Below are 7295 nucleotides of genomic sequence, written 5' to 3' on the forward strand. Positions count from 1 at the left end.
TTTCTATGTGTTTCTATTTTCAGGAAGTCATTTAATCAGGCTACACTACTGATCACAACTGCTATCACCACTTTCTAGTCTATCCTTATTACCCTTACTTAATCCAAACAATAGAACAAGGCAAATAATTAATTAATAAAAATAAAGTTTTGCCAAGGCCTGTCAAAAGTAATCCACCTCTCATCAGCTGAAATTCAAAGTGGGATATACTGGCAGAAATCCCTCATCACAGAGACTGATGCAAACATTTGGCAGCCATTTGCTGATCATCAGGTTCATGACACATTCCTTGACAGTCAACTTCACAGAGCCAGCCGGTGTTCATCTCCATCACCTGATGACGCTGGCAGACTCAAGCCTATTGTCTTTGACAGTGATCGAATGTGGCAACACAGAAGTGAGTAATAACTGGGTCAACAAGGTATGTCAGTTCCAACTAACTCTTGTCTGAATCATCTCTCTGCAGCTTAGCCAAACGTGATACTATGACACCTGAAATATTTCGCTGTGATAGGCAGTGACAGCAACATGGCACGAGATACTGTTTTCAACCTATGTGTGACCCCCAAAATGGTTAGGCCTAGTAGAGGCAAGGCACTGCCTACATACCCGTGAGGTTAATCTCTGATTTTTATTTTTCTTGATTGTTTGTTGTGCTGTGTGTATTTCCTTATTTTTTCTCTATTATTTATTATTATTCTTTTAAAGCTCATTTGTACAATTGGTATTATTATTATTATAAACATCATCATTACATTATTGTAATAAATATAAATATAATAAATGAAAATAAATGAGCCATTACAAAATGGTCCACTCAAGTCCGAACAGAACTGTGGATGTAATCAGTATGTAAAGGTTTTGCAGTAATGATTCTGACTCACAAAAAAAGCAGTGAGTCACGCAAGAAAAACTTGTTTTCCCTGAAAGAATACTTCCTGATTTATTTTTCATTCAAATAAACCATCTCTTTACAACTACCAGTAGTTCTCTTCCAAATAAACCCTGTCTTCCAGGCTGTAACTCTTATGGTGTTTAGCAGTGTAAAATAGACTGCTGGAAGCAGCACTTGGGCCAAGTCTTTTTCCAGACAGAGATGGAAACAATACACACTTAAACTGTAAGCTATTGACACAATTTCCACCGAAAATGACTTAATGGCTAAGAAACATTTGTTTGGTAGTAAGACTTGTAAACACAGTCTAAGGGTTTAGAAGAAATACAGAAGTGGCCTTGTGTTAGCATGCTAAATACTTTGGTTGTAGCCTAACAATGTATTCCCATATCAGTGAGGGTTGGAACTAACGCATGATAAAAACCAAGCTGGTTAAAATATAAATAAATGCATGTATTTGTTCTTAAAAATACCTTGCTTTAAACATCTTCATTGTTCATTACACTCTGTATGCCATTTATCACTGAACATTTGCATTGGTGTGAACATTCATCATTTTGTATAGGAACTAGTCAATGTATCAATCACAGGCCATAACCCCTCATCAATCTGTTAGACTCTCAACTTCCAGTGGTCTTGAAGCCCAAGCATGATGTTACCTCCACAACTCAATCACTCGAATACCACTACCTTGCATGTTTTTCAAGAAGGTATGAAGTCACTCTATGTTATCGTGAAGCACATTTTGATTAGTGAACCAGCAAGCAACCAGATCAAAGTCAAAGTCACTTACTTCCCCCTCTTCACCTGATGCTGGCATGTAGCAGTTTAACCTAAAGTCAATTCAACATTAGTTGAGCCAATTCATGGCTAATAGTGGCAATCAAATTTTCCTATTAAAATAATAAATCAAAGTTCATAAACCAAGGCTTGGCAGGTCACCTTTGCCTCGTGTGAGCCAGGAAAAACCCTGACTAGTGGCTCTGCACTAAATCAAGTCTCATTTAATCAGTTCATTTAAGTTGCAATTTAAAAGCATATGTATCACCTAAATGTTACTTTTATCATCTCTGTAATTAATTACTAATTTTGTGTTCTGTCTTTCATACACATAAACAGAGCCTTATTATTTTAACTGACAATGAGAGTGGCTGGACAGCTGAGTGAACACTGAGGTGAAGTTGCCAGTTTAAACTTAGTCCAATCAGATACAGTGTGGATATGTGTAATGCTAGTAATTGAGGTTTCTGCTCTCTACTCTATATTACTTTCGAGAACGTTTACTATTTCTACAGAAGAGAATCATAAACCACACATAAGTTACACACAAACATGCCCACACTGCAAAGACAAACAAACACAAACCAGCATGCGTGTAACAACTAACGTTACAGAGTAAAGACAGGCATTTTCTGCAATGTCACAAAAATTAAGCCTCATTATTAAGAGTAGCACCTACAATTATATAAGTAAGGCCATACAAGAAAGTAATTATGCAGTATGTGTACTATATCATTATTGTAACACTGTAGCATGGTATCAGTAAGTGGCTACTTTATTTGGCTACTGTCTTATATGTCTCTGTTTCCACCACAGTTTTAGTTACATGGCTTTGTTACGATGCTAAGTTAGAAGAAAGTTGTTCTTTCGCACACTGTAATCATAACCTTACAATGTCATTGTTAATTGTAAATGACAGCGGCGACTGTGTCGCTTCATGGGAACGTAGTGAAAGTTAGCAATGCGGCATGCTAGTGGGCTAACAAGCTAAGCTAGCTAGCGAACTTCGTAGAAACTTTTTCAAGTTTGTGTCAGGATCGCATTTGCACTGTTTGGGAGCTTTGTAAGACTGTCAATTGCCAACCAAGTCAGAATAGAGGTTTAAAACAGTTTACAAAAGGTTGATAGCCGTTCAATGTAGTACAGTTTCACAAGTTGACTGTCAGCTAACGGTGTCTCAGTTACTTAGTTACTTACCAGGAAGTCGGACTCTGTTGCTAAGCTATTCCTTCTACGTTGAGAGTTTCTCCTGATGGTTATGGTGGTTGTCTTAGTTTTGACTTTCCCTTTCTTCCAAGGTCGCTCCAAAAAAGTCGACTCGGCGGACGTCTCTTCTTGGTGGCACCGTTGCCTGAAAGGTACAAAGTGTTTTTTTTCGGAGAGAGAGCCTGTGCTGTATAGCCAGTCGAGAGTGTATACGTGTTTCCAGATAGTCTCTGCACTAGGCCCCTCTCATCACCACACTTCTGACCCGTGTGCCAGTAATGTAAACAACCCAGCATTCCCGGAGCGCAGGGGAGGGGCAAGTGTCAAAGAGTGGAGGGAAGCTGTCAAATACCGCGAGATTCAACAGGGAACCTCAACCTCAAACCACCCCAACACCCCTCCTTTTGATTTGTTTTTCAATCGTGTGTGAAAATGTTGCGTGATATTTATTGAGAGAAATAGATATGATAGTGAGTGTGACATTTCATTCTTGACCTTGGAAACAGTTGACAAAAGCATCTAAGGTCCACTTACTAGCTTTCTACAGAACTTTCAACTGCATCTCACGTTTTAAGACAGGGTCCTCCACAATACAGGGCAACAAGATAAGGTCATAATTAGTTGTGCAAATCTGCTGATAAAATTTGCGATTGATTAAATGACCTAAAACAATTTACACTGAACTTTTCTCAGTTTTGCACACTTGGTAATCTAGGCTTGTTTTAGATAGTTATTACTTATGGACTAATGTGTAAGCAGCATTTATTTTATTTTGTAGTCCTGATTGTCCATACTGTAATTTTACTATGTTGGTCTATTGTGTAAACACAACAGCTATTGCATGTCTGTCCTGGGAGAGGGATCCCTCCTCAGTTGCTCTTCCTGAGGTTTCTTTTTTTGGGGGGGAGGGGATCCTTAATCCTTATTAGAGTTAAGGGTCTATGGGTAGAGGCGTCGTATGCTGTACAAAACCACTGAGGGTGACACATTCCTAAATTGCAACGAAACAAAAAGATTGGTTATTCTAACTTTGTTTAGAATACGCATGATGATTCGTTGGGGGTTTGTAAGTATTTGTGTGAGTGTATATGTGTGCAAGAGAGAGACAGAGGCAGCCAAGGCTTAATGGATTCTCCTGAACACACATTCTTATACGCACAGACTTCGACACATAGTCTTGCTTGCTATCATTATACACATGCATGCAGAGTACCCACACATCCCATGACACACACACACAGTCTGTATTGGGAATATCATGAGACTTTATTGACAAAAATGGTATTGCAGATTGACTCGCACGGGCAGCGAGAGCATCTGGAATTGATCAGCTTACTTTGCTTTGATAAAAGCTTCAGCGCTGATTTCAGACTGACAATTCAAACACTGCTGATACACAGGAAACACAGCTGTCTTCTTCCCATCTCCATTGTTAATAATCAACAAGTTAGGTGGGGTTGTGTTTTTTCTCCCAACTTCAATAGCCTTTTTTGTTAACCTCACTGCAAATATGGAAAAAGGGAGAGATGCCTGGAGTGTAGGATTTTCCACCCTTTTTCTTCAACAACAGTTGAAGATTAAAAGAAACGTCTCACAGAAATCTGTCAATTCTGTATGTGAATAATGCTGTGTGGAATTTAATGGCATGAGTTATATTGGGTTTCCTCTACACCCACATTTTCTTTCAATAAGATCAATGGCTCTCAGTGACAGATAGGGACGGCCTTTTGTATCTTCAAATTTCAGGTTTCTGAGGGAATAATTAGATGGATGGATGAAAAGTAATGCATCAGTCTGCGAGGGGAGCTGCACCCAGAGATCCTCTAGTTCAACATGCATGCCTCCACGTCTGTTTGGTAGAAAACTGTTTAATAATCGTGTTGAATTTCCATTGTTCTAAAAGTGTCTCTCTGCACTGATCTGGTGCTTTAAACCAATAGCAAACTTTTTGTGTTCTTTTTGCTGATTTTATTTAACAGAGAGGGTGTCCTTTTGATTTGTGCATATTTTTGTAGCATGAAGAGAGTATTGTCATCAATTTCACTCTATTCCCCTTCAAACTTTCTGGTGTCGCTTGCAGGTAACCAGGATGGAAAAGGTTCTCCCTCCAGGGGAAATGATGAAGGTTGAATCGTTGGATTTATAGAGATGCTTTAGACATTTTACTGTAAACGTGACATTTAACTCTGATGTGTTAGAACAAACTCTTGCTCACGTTTTGGGCCTTTTTCTGAACAAAATTGCCTACTAATGTAATCTGATGACAATTAAGTTGAATTTACAAGAATCTGACCACTAATGTCTTTTGCTAATGAATATGAACACCACAAGAGAACATCTAGAAGCACCATAGGCCAAAATCAATCTTTGTTAAATACAGAGAAAAAAAGCTAATTTCAGATCATTAGTAAAACAGGGTATTCCAATGATTAAAACCGCTAAGCCCTGTAATATTATTACAACACATGCACACTAGTTCTGTTTTTGTTTTCTTCAACATACACATTTCAGTGCAATTCTACCTTGGTTTTTCATTGCTAAATACAGTATGCAAAAATTTTGCACCCAGGGGCTGTAAGCACATTTTAAACACTTAAAAAGAAAAAAATGTTGATGTTTTCACTCTGTCTTTTTTATTTCCCTCTGTGTTGTTGATCTGGCTCAGGGGTTAGGTATGACTGCAATGTGGCAGAGACAGAAGCTGCAGTCAAAGCTCCTGTGATCGGGTGCAGACTTCATAGAGACCAGCAGATGGAGGGGAGAGGAGCTGTGTGCATCCTGAAGGTTTAGCAAGAACTGAGAGGTTACACTCTACCAGTACAAAGATGACCTGTCACACACTGAAATATGCCGTATCAATGCAGACGAGCTTCCTGTTTATGTACCTCACAGAGCACAGCTATCAGAGGAAAAGAGAAAGGGATTACAGATGGAAATATGTATGAAATATTGTCTCTCTTCCACATATACCCAGGCGAACTTGGAGGCAGCATTTCCATTTTATACGCTAATTAATGTTGTTTTGTCTTCAAAGTGCAATTGCTAATGGTAGTTATCAGCCTTGATCGCAGGATTTTCAAGGTTGTCTAGATGTGAGCATCACATAACAAATACCTGTAAATATAGAATAACAGCACAACAAAGAAATAGAGGATTTATGGCGTGTGGAGAGCACTGCGCAAATGAGGCACAGGAGAGATAGTCTGATAATGTGAAGGACAAAACTGGCATATTATTTCTGCCTACATCACTCTATAAAATCTGTTTTTCAATGGCTTTTTTTGTGTCTGTGTTGTGTTTTAGTGTGTGTTATGTGTACTTGCATGTGCACACATTGGCAAACACCCAGCACAGATGATCTCTCCACCTGCTCTGTATCAGCCAGTGGGGCAGGCCTCAGTCTCACACACACACACACACACATCGCAGTTTTGCTGTGTCTCATTCACATCGTCACCCCTCTGACATCTACCTGTGTGTGTCGGTGTTTGTGTGTGTCCCAGTGCTGGTGTGTATTTGTGTTAGCAGGGTGGTTGGTGTGTGAGGTGAGGTTAAATAGGTGCCTAGCAATGAGAGGAGGGAACTGAGGCGGAACTGGCAGAATATCACACACACACACACACACACACACAAGCAGTAGCACATTGAACAACATGTAAACTGCAGGTGTGGCCTATGCCTCAGTGATCATTCCATACTTTGTTTTGACCCTGTCGCCTGTCACTGTGTGTGTATAATGTGTGGTAATGTCTGTGTGACCGTGTATGTGTGTGTGTGTGTGTGTGTGCCTGCAGAGACACACTTTCCTGGAGTTTACTGATCACTTAGTGGGGAACAATCCTGAAAATGTCCACACACACTTTGCTTTGCAGCTGGATTCAGTTCACCATCTACAACCTCATGCATGCTGAGAATAGTTTTGATACCTACAAAATGTTGGACACTGTAAAATGTGAATGTATGGTTGATTTGGTTTATATGGCTGTCACTGAGCAATATCTGATGTCAACATGATTAATGGAGATTTCCCCTAATCTTTTTTGTGATGACAGGCAGAGTAAAGGGCTTATCCTTGTAGTTGGTTTCTCATTTGATCTTTATATGTAGCATATTTTTTTCTGGCAGACCTGACCAAATAGACAGGCCTCAGTTGCAAATGTTACAAATTTGGCAGGTTTGTAAAAAGCCAGCCCTGACAAACTGGCATGTATCTGGGTTTCAAACTTATTGGATTGCATGGGTCGCCAACAAAGGGCCAAACCTCTGGGAAATTGTATTTCTGCAGAAATTCTGCAGCCTTAATTGTTGTCAAACCATGTTAAGCACTTTTTGAACCCCTTGTGCATTTAATTTACTTTGTCCTTGGTGATACATACATAAAATACTAAAAAGGTCAGTGTGTTTACCTATTCCA

At 39.4% G+C, this 7295-nt stretch overlaps 1 protein-coding gene across 1 annotated transcript in view; it reads right to left on the reverse strand.

Annotated features, from left to right (window-relative positions):
• Positions 1 to 3187, reverse strand: part of nek7 (NIMA-related kinase 7) — a 60285-nt gene extending 57098 nt beyond the window's left edge. Inside the window, exon 1 of the mRNA XM_044198378.1 lies at positions 2873 to 3187. The gene's annotated coding sequence lies outside the window, so the exon portion shown is untranslated. The remainder of the gene's footprint in view (positions 1 to 2872) is intronic.
• Between the last annotated feature and the right edge of the window lie 4108 nt (positions 3188 to 7295).

This window comes from Siniperca chuatsi, linkage group LG6 (assembly GCF_020085105.1).
Source record: "Siniperca chuatsi isolate FFG_IHB_CAS linkage group LG6, ASM2008510v1, whole genome shotgun sequence".
NCBI classification, from domain to species: Eukaryota; Metazoa; Chordata; class Actinopteri; order Centrarchiformes; family Sinipercidae; genus Siniperca; species Siniperca chuatsi.